The sequence below is a fragment of the Delphinus delphis genome, chromosome 4 (genome assembly GCF_949987515.2).
Source record: "Delphinus delphis chromosome 4, mDelDel1.2, whole genome shotgun sequence".
Lineage (NCBI taxonomy): Eukaryota > Metazoa > Chordata > Mammalia > Artiodactyla > Delphinidae > Delphinus > Delphinus delphis.
Window position 1 is genome coordinate 54317811 of NC_082686.1, and position 15167 is coordinate 54332977.

At 36.0% G+C, this 15167-nt stretch overlaps 1 protein-coding gene across 7 annotated transcripts in view; it reads left to right on the plus strand.

Moving 5' to 3' along the window:
- BBX (BBX high mobility group box domain containing) overlaps nt 1–15167 on the plus strand; it is a 282022-nt gene that overhangs the window by 130649 nt on the left and 136206 nt on the right. Inside the window, exon 4 of one of the 7 annotated variants that reach the window (XM_060010596.1) lies at nt 9397–9514. The exons of the other annotated variants lie outside the window; for them this stretch is intronic. The gene's annotated coding sequence lies outside the window, so the exon portion shown is untranslated. The remainder of the gene's footprint in view (nt 1–9396; nt 9515–15167) is intronic. 7 annotated transcript variants of the gene reach the window in all.

The following is a 15167-nucleotide window of genomic DNA, read 5'->3' on the forward strand; positions in this document are numbered from 1 at the left end:
CTTAAATAATAAGAAGATACCATTTATGTGATGAACAGTGTCCCAAGCATTCTTAGTTTTGCCACACTAATTAGAAGATTAGAGAGAGTGAAACCTACAGAATGTGAGATGTATCCATGCAGAGGAGTATATGTCCATCTATCTATCCAGGCAGCACCCGGATGGACACGAATTGAAATTGAACCATGACCTTAATATTGTTTTTGAATATCTGCTATGTTTTCAGCTTTGTTAGAGTTGCCATATCATCAAATGGGTGTCTTATATAAAGAGAAAATAGAGAAAAGTTTGAAATCAGCAGCCACTGTCAATCCCCTGTTTAAGTACCAAACCTCTTCCTATAGCAGTCATTTTGTCCTGCCATTTGATGACGCATACAGCTCATCTTTCAGTTCATTTGGTGAAATGAATACTTAAAGGATGATAGTTTTCAAGTTCGAAAGTTTAGTTTTTCCTGTTAACATAATGGGTGCTGCTTTTCCTTATTATTCACTGAGAGTTTCACTTTCTAGAGAACATAAGATAAATCTATCTTGTTGATGGTAAAGGTGTCCCAGTTATGTCTCTTCTTTATGAATTTTTACCTAATCATCAAAGACATAGAAGTTTTTACCGATTACTTCTATTATTATAAACTATTCCATACATTAGAGTTCATAATGTGCCTGTGAAAAATATTTTAGAACTTTTACTTCCTAATGCTTATAAACATTCTTATTCTTGCCTCTGGATTGTCAACTGCATAATGATCACTATTGCTTCCTGGAGATTCCTATGGATAGGTAGATTTCCTTATAGAAGACAGATTTAAATGGATCACTTTTTTAGGCTGTAATTTGATCTCAGAAGCATAGGCTGTGGAGTCAGATGGACTCTACACAAGACTACATCTAACTCAGTTGTTTACTGATTGGGCTGTGGGAAAGTTACTTAACTTCATCTGTGAAATGGGGTGAATACTGACCATGTAAGGTTCTTAAGAGGATTAAAAGTGCTGCAGGGTACACTGCCAACTCAGCACATTGGCAGGGTTGCTAAGAAAATGTTTGTTCTCACAATGACAGTGGGTCAAAAGTGGCGTTTGACTTTTTTTTTTTTTACTGCTTTAACTGTTCCTTGAAATGGAATTTCAAGCATGTTATTGTCTCTATTCACAACAAGGGAAATGTCATTATACTGCACATCTTATATTAAAAGTCTATAGAATACAGGATTGGCTTGCTTTAAGCCATTAGGAAAGAATAACATTTATTCTTTATATTGTTAGATATCTTAAAATATTTTCTATACAATCATAATAATAGATGTTTGAGTTTAATTATACTTTGCCCAATTTAACTTTGCAATTTTATTAAAGCATAATCAAAGCTCAAATATATGAAAGTATTAGGACATAAGTCATCTATCATTCAGTGGATTATAGTTATTTCAGGAATATTATCATCTCATACTGTTGGTATTAACAAAATTATCACCTCAAACAACAAGTAAATTATTTAAGCATAATAGTACATTTTTATAATTACACAATTTTCTTCAAAGACTATAATTATTTTAACAAAACAAGGAGCTATATTATAAATTCTTAATGAATTTTAAAGTATGAGAGCTATTTTTGTAAATTGATTATCTCAACCTGATAACTATAAAAAATTTAAAAAATTTTAAACAGCTGTGAACTCATGACCTTACTCTGTTCTTCCATAACTAGACAAGCAAAATTTCACTTCATTTTAGGTCATTGGCTTAGCATTTCACAATTAATTGATCCAAGAGAAGAAAGTATTTTTATTTCTAATAATTTTCATGCACATGAGCATGAAGCAGTACACCTTTGTCCTTTGTCCCTAGTAACTTTTATTTATTAATTTTGAATATCTCTAGTGTATCTAAACTGGTTTTGAAGATGATTTAGGACCATCTATGAAAATACTTTGGTTCCTTCAAAAAGCTTTTCTGTAAGTTAGCATGTATGTATTAGGTATTTGTGATCTTTTTATAGCAATTTTGCGTTTTCCTAGTCGAATATGTGAACTTTCTAACCATAACAACTATGGATTTTATAGACTTTAGTTATATATTTTTTCAATTATTAGTGTACTGTATATTGAAATTCTAAACCTTTATGGCCCACCTATAAGAGTGAGGAGTGGGCTTCCCTGGTGGTGCAGTGGTTGAGCGTCCGCCTGCCGATGCAGGGGACACGGGTTCATGCCCTGGTCCAGGAAGATCCCACATGCCGCGGAGCGGCTGGGCCCGTGAGCCATGGCCGCTGAGCCTGCGTGTCTGGAGCCTGTGCTCCGCAACGGGAGAGGCCACAACAGTGAGAGGCCCGTGTACCGCAAAAAAAAAAAAAAAGTGAGGAGTGTTTGCACTCTTTTCTCCAGCTCTTGTGTTCCTTTTTAGAACCTGAACTCCCTATAGTAATCTCATTGGAAAAATGTTTTATTTAAAGATAGAGTAATATACTTTCTGCTCCTCGGTTTGTTTATCTGATAAATGTTTACTATGTGCAAAGTGTTAGACACTGTCAAGGTCACGATGTGGTAATAGAAGGCAAACTAATTAGGTAGAATAAAGGTAGATAAATAAACCTCATTAAGAGTTCTGAGGAGGATCTAAAATCCCAGGTAGGAATATCAGGGAAGACTACACAGAGGAGTAAATACAGAAGTCTGGAGAAGGCGAATACAGGCATACCTCATTTTATTGTGCTTTGCAGATATTGCATGTTTTACACATTGAAGGCGAGACAACCCTATGTCGAGTAAGTTTATCAGCATCATTTTTTTCCAACAGCAGTTGCTCACGTTGTGTCTCTTTGTCACATTTTTGTAATTCTTGCAATATTTCAAACTTTTCCATTATTATTGTATTCATCATAATGATCTGTGGTCAGTGATCTTTGATGTTATTATTATAAAAAGTTTATGACTTGTTGAAGGCTCAGATGTTGGTTAGCATTTTTTAGCAATAAAAAAATATTAAGGCATGTACATTTTTTTAGGCGTAATGCTGTTGCACACTTAATAGACTACAGTATAGTGTAAACATACTTTTATATTCACTGGGAAAACAAATTTGTGCAACTTGCTTTATTATGTTGATATTTGCTGTATTCAGGTAGACTGGATCCAAATCCACAATATCTTCAAGGAATGCCCATCCTTTTGCCATTTGGATGGGATGTTTGTGAGGGTAAAATGGGAAATTTTGGTCGCAAGCTAGATGTAAGAGGGTCTTGAAAGTCACAGTGAGTTTACTTTTTTTTTCTTAAAGGCAGATAAACCACTGAAAATTTTTGAGTAGACAATATAAATGGGATGGATTGGAAGGGAAAAGAGGTAGGCATTGGAAAGTTTGGTTTGGGGGGCTTTAGCATACATATCCTAGGTAAGAAGAAATTTGTTTTTCTAATAGGATTTGAGAGTTGTAAATAGGACCATCGTGGGAGACATTATGAAGGTTATACCCTGTCTGGATGTATCTTAAAATATTTTGGATTGAGGTATCCAACTCACAAAATCAAATAAATCTTCTCCCAGTTTGCAAGGCAAAAATTAATGGATACTCACTTTTAAGGATTCCTTCAATGATTTTCTCAAATGTCTGATGCCTACTACTATTTAGCCTGTGTGTGTGTGTTTCTGTGTGTTTTTAGTGATTGTAAATTTAGCTTTCACTCTGTTTCTCAGAGAATACAAATCCTGTCTTATCGCTTGAACCAAACTACTAATGTGTAGAATTTAGCAACAGATTGAACTTGTGTTGGGGATGTAGAAGGAATCATAAGAGGGAAAGAAGCGGTGGGGGGGTGTTGAAAAGGAAGTCAGAGGTAGGTTTTTAATTTAAGTGTAGATGTTTAGATAATCCTACTACCATATGTAGAGAGATGTAGTAGAAACTGATTTATGGGAGGGGAAGGTGAAGTTTGGGGTGGATTGGATTTGAAATGCAGAGAGTATCCATGTGATTATGTATAGGATGCATTTATGAATTTGATGTGAGTTTGGAAGAGATTCCAGTTGAAGATGGGTATAGCTTAAGAGAGGGGTGGAGCTGAAACTTTGAAAATTGGTGAAAGTAGAAAATATGGCTAAGACAGAACCTCTGAAAACACCTACCTACTTGTTAAGAGACGTCTAAAGGAAAGAAGAACAGTCAGGTCTTTAGTGGGAAGAGCAATATAGTGCTAAGGAAGATGGGAAAGAGTTTTCAAGAAAAATAGAGACATTTAATGCTTAAAAAAGGTGTTTGGGGAGACTTCCCTGGCTGTCCAGTGGTTAAGACTTTGCTTTCCAGTGCAGGGGGTGCAGGTTCGATCCCTGGTTGGGGAGCTAAGATCCCATATGCCACGTGGCCAAAAAACCAAAACATAAAACAGAAGCAGTATTGTAACAAATTCAATAAAGACTTTTAAAAAAAATGGTCCACATCCAAAAAAAAAAATCTTTTTTTTTAAAAAAAAGGGTGTTTGGGTTAGGTGATCCATGGGTCCTTTGGAGAAAGCAGTTTTAAAAATAATTAATTCAGGACTTCCCTGGTGGCACAGTGGTTGAGAGTCCTCCTGCCGATGCAGGGGACACGGGTTCGAGCCCTGGCCTGGGAAGATCCCACATACTGTAGAGCAGCTGAGCCCGTGTGCCACAACTACTGAGCCTGTGCTCTAGAGCCAGTGAGCCACAACTACTGAAGCCCGTGTGCCTAGAGCCCGTGTGCCTAGAGCCCGTGCTCCACAACAAGAGAGGCCACCACAGTGAGAAGCCTGCGCACCACAACGAAGACCCAACACAGCCAAAAATTAACTAATTAATGTATAAAAATAAATAAATGGGGTTTTCTTTCAAAAAAAATAATTAATTCATTTTATTGATGTATAGTTGATTTACAACATTATATTGTACAACATAGTGATTCAGTATTTTATACATTATACTCCATTCGAATTTATCTTAAAATATTAGCTGTATTCCCTGTGCTGTACAATATATTCTTGTAGCTTGTTTATTTTATATATAATATTTGTGCCTCTTAATCCCCTACCCTTACCTTGCCCCTCCTCCCCCTTTCCCTCTCACCAGTGGTAACCACTAGTTTGTTCTCTGTATTTATAATTATGTTTCTGTTTTGTCATACTCATTTATATTCATTTGTTTTATTTTTTAGATTCCACATAGAAGTGATAATATACAATATTTATCTTTCTCTGTCTGACTTATTTCACTAAGCATAATACTCTCTAGGTCCATCCATGTTGTTACAAATGGCAGAATTTCATTCTTTTTTATGGCTGAATAGTATTCCATTGTGTGTGTGTGTGTGTGTGTGTGTGTGTGTGTGTGTGTGTGTGTGTGTGTACACACATATATATATACACACATATATACCACATCTTCTTTATTCATTCATCTGTTGATGGACACTTAGGTTGCTTTCATACCTTGGCTATTATAAATAATGCTGCTATGAATATTGGGGTGCAGATATCTTTTCGAATTAGTGTTTTTATTTTCTTGGGATGTATACTCAGGATTGGAATTGCTGGGTCATATGGTAGTTCTAGTTTTAGTCTTTTGAGGAACCTTCATACTGTTTTCTGTAGTGGCTGCACCAATTTACACTCCCACTAACAGTGTACCAGGGTTCCTTTTTGTCCATATCCTCGCCAACATTTGTTATTTGTAGACTTTTTGGTGATAGCCATTCTGATACTGTGGTTTTGATTTACATTTGGAGAAGCAGTTTTTGTAGAGTAGTCAAGGAAGAAGCCAAGTTGTGTATATGTTTTCAATATTCCCCCTTTCATTTCCACTTTCTTGATTCTATTTTTAGCTGAAACTATGTTGAGCCACTGTCTTCGTGGAGTAATCTATAATGACTCAAAGCCACTCCCTGGGAGCATAGAATTCATCTTCTATAAATATAGTTTTAATATTCTTTTCTTTAAATGTGTTACCTAAGACTGTTTCAAATCAGATCTTATCCAGATGCTAATATTATTTCCTCAGATACACTAAGTGTGACTTTCTTTAAAATATCATCAGCAAACATACTTCCTAAATGCCTCACCCGTAGGACTTACATTTATTATAATTGGCATTACAGAGGGGTAAGTGAATTCCCTGTCATTGCCAGTTCTTCTTTTACTCTAAGTACACTGGTACTTTTAGAAAGGCCTACTGTTTTAATAAAGATCCTGTAGAAAGCTCTTTGGATTAGTAGGGCCACCTGCACATGAAATTTCTAGGTTAGAATCAGATACATAGCCACTTTTGTTTCCATCTGCAGAGAATAGTTGTAAGGGTATAAAAGACTCACCCTAAGTAGTAATAATGATTATAATTTTAAAGAACTGCAGTAGTTATTATTTGCATTTCATGTGCTAATTTCTGTATGTGTATTTTTTTCTTATCTTCACAATGACTCTTAGATGTAGGTATCATTACTCTCATATTATATATATGAGAGAACTGAGGCTCAGAACATTTAAATAAATTGTCTGAGCTTCTTGAGTGATTGAAGACAGAGCCAGGATTCAAATCAGCTCGTTCTGACTTTCAAAGACCATGTTCTCTACATGGCCCATGCAAATTAATGATGTAAATATTTGAAATTTGAGCTTTAACAACCTTGATGGCAACTACTTGGTCCAGTGGAGCCCAATTGGAGCCCAATGCCTTATTACTTTCTTACCTTTTCCTTCCAACTAGGGATGAATAGTTTCATTTGCTTAAACATATCGCCATTCTCTACTGTTGATTGTCAGGCTCTCTTCTGTATATTTAATTCCCTTATTTATTTAATCTTCACATCAACTATTTGAAAGGTAGATGTATTTCCCCCTCAACGTTTTATTTTGAAACTTCAAACATATAGCATATGTTTATACTCACCACCTAGATTTAACCATTAACATTTTACTATACTTATTTTATTACATACCTATAATCTGTGCATCCATCATCAGTTCAATTTCTTTTTGATGCATTTAAAAGACATCACTGCAAATCCCCTAATTACTTCAGCATGTATATTATTGATTGTAGCTCAGTATTTATGTACAAGTCTTTTCTTTTGATGTAAAATTTACATTCAGTGAAATACACAAATCTTAAACACATATTTTCTGGATTTTGATAATCTCATATATGTACCTGTATAACCCAAATACTTATGAAGATATAAAACATTACTATTGGTAGGTGTCTCTCTTTACTCCCATTTTGTACCTGAGGAAACTGAAACACAGAGCAATTAAGTAATCTTCCCTAGGTCATACTAATAGAGGCAGAGCTGGAATTCAAGCAGTCTGGCTGCAGGGTTTGTGCTCTTAACCACACCACCATACTGCCTGTGGGTTATCCTCACATGTTCAGGTATCCTTTTACATTCATGTGTACAAATGTAATTTTGTTTTTAACATAAGTGTGTAGACACAGAAGTAGTATGCTTAGGATTAGTGAGTGTAGAAATGCTGTTCTAGAGATGCATTGGTTTCTTACAAGAGGTTTATGGCAAGAGAAACTAAGAGGGAAAGAAGTACCCTTCATCAAAATACTATGGTGAATCTCTGTGTAATAATTGTGTCTTAATTGCCATCCTTGATGAATGTTTCCACATATAAAGTAACAATATTTTAAAGACAACACTGAGGTTCAGAAAAATCCTAAAGTGCCACTTGAAACAGTTAAAGGTAAATAATGTTCAGGATAGTTTTGTATTAAGCATATTTTGACTCTGTTATAATTATTAGAAAATTGTTCATCTATGTGTGATATATGTAGTACCACTTGCCTTGATACCTCAGACTCCAAAATAATATAATTAAACCAACTTGGGATTTATAGTTGTGACACTTGTAAAGTTTTTAGCAAAGAAACTGAATGTAATTCTTTGGCCTTTCCAAATAAATTACATAAAAATATGAATAAAGATTGGAATAAATGATATAAACTTTCTTTGTTTGTAATACTTAGGTGTACCATCCTTATGAGAAGAAATTGTGTTATCTTTCCTGCATTGTGTTCATACCAAAAGCCGTATCTTAAATTTGACCAGTTCCCTTTGTTCACTATTCAGTTATAAAAAAGCACTGTCATATGTATTTAAAAAAAAAAACAAACCCTAAGTATTGCTCAAAAAGCAATTAAAAAACACATGTAGTTAACAGAACCTAGGCAGTCACTAGAGGGCAGAACAGTACTGTACTTTAGGCCTGATTTGACAGTTTAAAAAATTGCTGAACATGGGAAAATATTGATACACAATTGAATAGAAATTTCTTTGTGGTCTTATTGTCTTGCTGTGAAATCCACTCACATGCTTATTACACTTGTATCAAAGGAGCTTTTCTGACAATTACAGAAAATTGATTACAATTAAATCATTGCTACTATATGCAGTACCCTGAAATAGAATTGCAGTATAGACTTTAGGTACGCGACATCATGAGAGAACATGTTTGAGACAGGTTTACTAGTACTCAGATGTAAGAACTCATTGAAATGTGGAGCTTTTGATCTTTCAGCTGAAATTTGTTGAATCACCAAAACTTTGAAATTACAGTTGTAAAAGCAATGAACTAACTCTGGCTCCTTTTTAAAAATGTTAAAATTTTGTCAAGTGCCTGTTCACGTAATTTCCTTTGTGTTTGAAATTTTCTGTCATTCTGATATAGTTTTATTCTGCTTTATTTTTTTCTGATAGATTTTTTTTAAATAAATGAAGCTCTGAAGTAAAGTATCCTAAGAGAGTAACCTCAGCAGTTCATTGTCTGAACAGATAGAAAGTTTTATCTTGAATGTGTGGTTTGAACTTTATTTTATAAAAAACAGTTTGGATTTATATATGATTCATTTCTAATAGAGAACATAGGACATCAGAAAAGGCACTGGAGTTCGGAATCAGAAGATTTGGGGCCCCAATGATCATATTCTTGCTTGTGACCTTGGGCAAGTCACATTACCTCTCTGAAGTAACCAGTTTCTAAACTGAAGAATTAGAAAAATATTTCCTTATTTACAGCTGGGTTAATAGGAGAATCATGTTTGTATCTGTGTGTAGGTCTCCAAAGATGCTACCACATAAAGATGAATTTTAATAGATAAAGTTACAAGCTCAGAAAAACCTTAGAAATAACCTTGAAGTGGTCAGTTATATCATAAATTTAGTAACATGAATGCACCTATAATAGGAGTCAATAATACCAAAAATGTGGTTTCCAACCTAAAACCCAAGTTTGGATTGCTGACCTCTTCCCTGTCTCTGAGTGTCTCTCGTAACTCCTGACTCTTTGACTCCTCTCACTCTGTTCTGTCCTCTGTTTATTTCCATGTTCCCTCTCTCTGTGTTTCTCCTGACTGTCTTTGGTCTCTCTCTGTGTTTTTCTTGTCCCAGGCACCCTCAGGAAGACCCCAAGCCTCTAACGGTACCTGGTATCATCTCCAGCATGTTTGTAGATGTGGAGGAGTCACTGGGACATTGAGAAATACCAGAGGCGAATTGTTCTGCTGTAGTAAGTCAATCAGCATTTATTAAGTGACTACTGTTTACGGAGCACAGTTGATGGTGCTTTGGGCAAAGAAGAATGAGTTAGGGCATAGCTCAGAAGCAATAAACTTGTAAACACTTTTCAGTGGCTCTTGCAGGCTGGACACACATGCAAATGAAAACAACACCGAAGTACAAAGCCGACAAATAATTATATAAGTGAGTGTGTTGTATGTGTGCCAAAGAGGCCCAGAGTTAATGGAGTAGAGAAAAGCAGGTGGTATTAATCAGGTTTCCTGCATGAGTTTAAAATTAGGTTTTGAAGTATTATTGGAAGAAAGATGAGGAAAAAGAGGGTGGAAGTGAGTAATTTCTCACTTGGCAAGCCTGTTTGCTTGCTTGCGAACGAGCCCCTGATGGGAGGGCAGTGAAATGAGAATGCTGTGTTTCAGCCTACCAGCAGCTAACTTTCCTTAAACTTCCAGTCCTAGAGGAAGTCAAGTTATGAAAAGAAGTACAGCCAAATTGAGAATTTCCATAAACATACTTGGTATCTGTTGCCAGTTTTAGAATTTATAGAGTTTAACAGTAAATTGTGATTATGAAGTAATAATGAGGTACTGTAACATAAAGTTAATACAGACTGTCAATATTAGAATATGATCTAGGGTTGCATTATAAATGCTAAGATGAATTAAAATAGTAAACTTCAGTATAACAAGTCAGTTTTGTGTTTATGTTGGAAATTTATCTGTGCTGTTGTATTTTAGATAGTCCTACCTACGGGCGCACCATGGTTTTCAGAGTTGGATATGGTTTGAATTCTACCGCTGCTAGCTATGTAATGTTGGGCAATCTACGTAACAGACATCTCAGTTTCCTCCTATGTAAAATGAAAATGTTTACCTCAGAGAGTTGCTCTGTGAATTAAAAGAGATAATTTTATAAAGTCCTGAGTGTGTGCTAGGTACTTGTTACTTGCAGATACTTAAAACGTACCTTTAAAATAGTTTGTTAAATATAGTGTTATTTCTGAGAGCTTTTTAAAAATAGAAGTAAACCTCATAGTATTTAGAAAATGCTATATATACAAGGAGTATTTATAACATGTGAATAAGATACAAAGAATAACATTAACATGAATAACTGAGTACCTACCACTAACTTAGGAAATAGAGCTATGCCTGGCCCAGATTCCATCACCTCTCTTTAACTACCACCACAATCCTGAATGTTGAGTTTATTAATTCCATGTTTTCCTTTATAGTTTTTCCCCACGTTTTATGTATCCCCTACATTAAGTTTTGCTTGTTTTTGAATTTTATATAAATATTAATACTATATGTTTTCTTTTGCAACACCTATTTTGCCACTCAGCATGTTTGAGAGATTCATCCTTTCTTATACCTGTAATTCATTTATGATCACAGTTGTATTTCATTGTATGAAAATACCACAATTTATTTATCCACTTTCTTTGGATGGCTATTTAGATTGTCTCCAGTTTTTGTTATGGGAGATAAAACTGCAAAGGAAAAAGTCTTGAGAGTCCTATTCATGCCTCTTTATGCACTCTAGGATATATGTTCATGGGTAGAAGTGCTACGTCAACCCAACCTCAAACTCTGTAGGATCATGGCAAATGGATTTACATAGAACTTGTTACATCTTAATCCTCCCTCTAGCTGAGTATAAGTGTTCTCATTCTATATCTCTTATATAGTTCTTTAAAATGACTAGATTTTTAAAAAAATAATTTTGTAAATTGCCTGTAACACCATTTTAGCAATAATCCTGATGACCTTTTAAAAATTAGTTTCATCCTTTGCAGCAGCTGCTTGTATTTCTTAGTTTTCCAGTTGTCACTCACACCTTTTCTCAAACCCAGTTAAGTCCAGACATCCTGAAATAGCTGGGTATGTTTGCTAGCTAAGTGTTTTCTCCCAGGAAAACTACATCATAATAATGTAATGTTCTCATGTTAAACGAAAGTTGTCAGCTATTCCTGCCTTCTAAAGATAGTTTGGGCAGAAAAATGTACACATCTTTTACTGATTTCTTTTTTCCTTAATTTGAATTGAGATAGAGAAGGAGTGACCTACAGAGGACTGTTTGCAACCTGTGTTTTGTTCTGTGTTGCAAAAGTCCCAAAAGCTCGAGTAAATGACAACTTCTATTTGCCACTCTTTCCCCTTTTCTGTCCTTCACCTACTTCTGTTTTTCTCAGCCATTGGTTCTTTTGGTATCTGATTATACTTGCACAATCCATTCCAATTTTCATATCACAGTTCCTCCTAACTTGGTACTTTGTACTTGATGGTCTGTGATTTTAGTTGACTGACTTCAGTGTTTTGCCTGTTGTCAAACTTGGTACCACTATCTACCACATTCATTTTCTGAGGTTTTCCAGGGGAGTCTTCCAGGTTCTGGTCTAGTGCCTAGTACTTATTAATCAATTGATGTTTACTGAATGAAGAAAGGAAAGACGTAAAGGTAGTAAGGACGGAAATGCCTTTTCCCAGCTCAGCAATAATAATTACCCTAAAAGCAGTGGGCAAAAATCATGCATACTATAAACAGTTCTGCCTGTGGGTAGCTTTGTAAACCATAAGTAGTCATTTCTTCTTGAGCTTCACTCTGGGTTTTTGCAAAATGAGAGTGGTAGAACAGTGATCTGTAAGAACCCTTTTGACTCCAACCTTTTTGTATTTTATCTTCAATGGAAATGAAATACAGTTTCTCATGGGATGTCTGGGCACCACTACCAAAGCCTGAATCCATCTACCTTACCGGGCTATGTCACAGCAACCTGCCAGTTAGTGTTTCTCATAACCGTAGCAAGTGGGGCATACATCGAACTTCCCTTCATGTTATTTAGCTTTGATTTGTTCTGGAGAAAGAATAGATTTATCTTTCTTTGAGAAAGGATAATGAATTCCTTTGGCTTCCCAATTTCTTTCACCAGGCAGCCCAGGCATTGTTCAGCGCAAAACCTTGAGTCCTGGCCTCTTCCTCCTCCCACCCCCCCACCCCAGCCCCTCAGCTGTGAGTGGGGCAGTGCATCCTCCCTTTGCTACTTGATGTACCACCTAGCTCCACGTCTCCTTTCACTTGCCAGCTACCATCTTTGAGTCAGTGTTGGTTTTAACTTTCGGTTTTAACTGTTGTGGATCCTTGAAGTCTATGGGTCTGTCTTTATCTGGTGCTAGAGGCAAGTTGCCCGTTCCTTTCTCCTGTGGTTTCTCTGCTAGGAACTCCTCAACCCAAGGTAAATGGTGAGTGAGACCTGAACTCCTTCGCTCGCTGCCTTCCTATAGCTGTTGCAGGGACTCTCACTCTAAGATAGATTTGTGCTATAACCCCTTTCAAGGAGTTATCTGACTCTTCGAATTTGCACATGATTAGTGTTTCCTGAACCTGTTACTTGTCCAGAATTCATTTTGTGAGTACCGCTAAACTCTGTATCAGAGGCAAAAGAAGCCAGAGAGCAGACTACACGGGGCAAGGGACACAAAACTGCCTTAACTTTCTGTAAATTGTAAACACTGCCCAATCACTCCTGAGGGTCCTGGCCAGAGAGCTGTCTATCTGAGCATTAACCAAGGTTAAGGAGGCTCTTTTCTTTCATTAAGGGACACAGAATAATCGAATCTTGTCAAGATATTATGGATCTGCTTTGTGAAAAATCCCATGGAAGTCAGGCAAATTTTAGATTAATAAGAGAGTAAGGCAAGCGAAAAGTTTTGTAACTAAAAAAACAAATGAAAAAGGGAGAAAACTTTTAAAATGAGGATCTATTTTTAATAACATTAACTTAATTCTAAATGGGATTTAAAAAATCTCTTTAGGTTTTTTTTGTTTTTAATGTTAAAGTACTCAGTGAAAGACCAGTCGTTAACCTCCAAACTCACCTCCAGCCTCAGTACACGTGAAACACTGGAGATTTACTGTGCAATCCTGCCATGAGGACCCAGAATCCAGGCTACTGGTGATAATTCACTCCTCCTAACCGCTTCCTTCACAGAACTCTACAAAACCATATTACACCAAATGTTCTGTTCTGAAAGAAGCAGTTAATACCATCCTATCTCTAGAACAGATTACTGTTTGTTCCTCAGGAATACATGGAGAGAAACATCCTTTTATGCTCACTCTAACTGCCTTTATATTGTGACTTTGGTTAATGTAAAAGGCTTGACCTATTAAATGTTCACATTAATATTTTAACTTATCAGTTATAAGTTTCTTTTGTAATACTAATTCACTTAGTATTTTAATTTAGACAGACTTGAAAGTGCGTCTGAAAACCTAGTCATTTAGTATTTTAGTTTAATGTCTTTTGAAAAAGAACCATATATTCTCTAATGACTAAGTTGCAGCAAATATTAAAAATGCACCATTGTGTTAATAAGTTGGATCATGTTTAAATACAGTAGAAAATTTATAAATATATATAAACAAGTGATACAAAATTTTCCTTTGGTAGAAACTAGGAAATGCATTTATTACAGATTTTCCACTGAATGGTCTTAACTTGGAAGAGGAATTTTTAAATGCTAAATTTTGAACTGCACATTTAATTTTTACTCTTGGTTTATATTTTTTATACGGCAAAGTTAGTAATACATACAACAGTAAGGTCAAAGTTGAGCTTTATGTAATTACTCATGTAATTATACAAAATACAGATTTATCTGTATTACTAAAAAGCATCTTTTTTAAAATAGTTCTGAATAACTTCATTCAAATTTAGGTGTTGCTAGAATAGCAATATTCATTTTGTGTGGGAGTTTGTATCTGGATAAGAAAGCAGTGAAATGTTCAAATGGGTCTGTAATTTTGAGGAAAAAGAAGTGAGGAATGAGTCTGTTTTCCTGAAGTTAATTTCCATTCATTATCTTAGTTGCAAAATCTACATTTCTGAAAGGCTGACTAGGTTGTATTAAATCTGAATAATAAATCACTGATTCTTTTCTTTTTTCTTTTTTTTTTTTTTTTTTTGCGGTACACGGGCCTCTCACTGCTGTGGCCTCTCCTGTTGCGGAGCACAGGCTCCGGACGCACAGGCCCAGCGGCCATGGCTCATGGGCCCAGCTGCTTCACGGCATGTGGGACCTTCCCGGACCGGGGCACAAACCCGTGTCCCCTGCATCAGCAGGCGGACTCTCAACCACTGCGCCACCAGGGAAGCCCCTCTTTTCTTTTTTTTAAAATAAAAGCAATAGAACAGAAAGAGCAGCAGCACTTTAATACTGACAATTGTTTTGAGGGATTGGGACTCCTAGGAAGCTCACCCGGGCACCGTAATGTTAAAGATCACTAAATATGGTATTCTTCTGTGTCTGTGCCAGACTGTTCCCCCCGCAAAATCTTCCTCAGATTCTGTACATTTCTTTTGTGCTTTGCTGGCGGATACTTCACTCCCTTTCCCTGTGCTAGCCACACACGGTGTCTTGTTTGAATGATGGCATCATTGCTCTTTGGTTAAGGTCTGTTTTGAGCTTAGGAGAATCTTGGCTGCTGTTTTCATCCATTTATAATAATTTCTGTTACTTAGCCCTTACACTGGGTAGATGGCAGTGTTACTTTCTGTGAGTTTCAAGCTGCCCTGTAAACACAGGATTTGTGTTCGTCAATTAGTACCCTGTCAACTGTGAAGGATCTCTCTGGACCTAGGG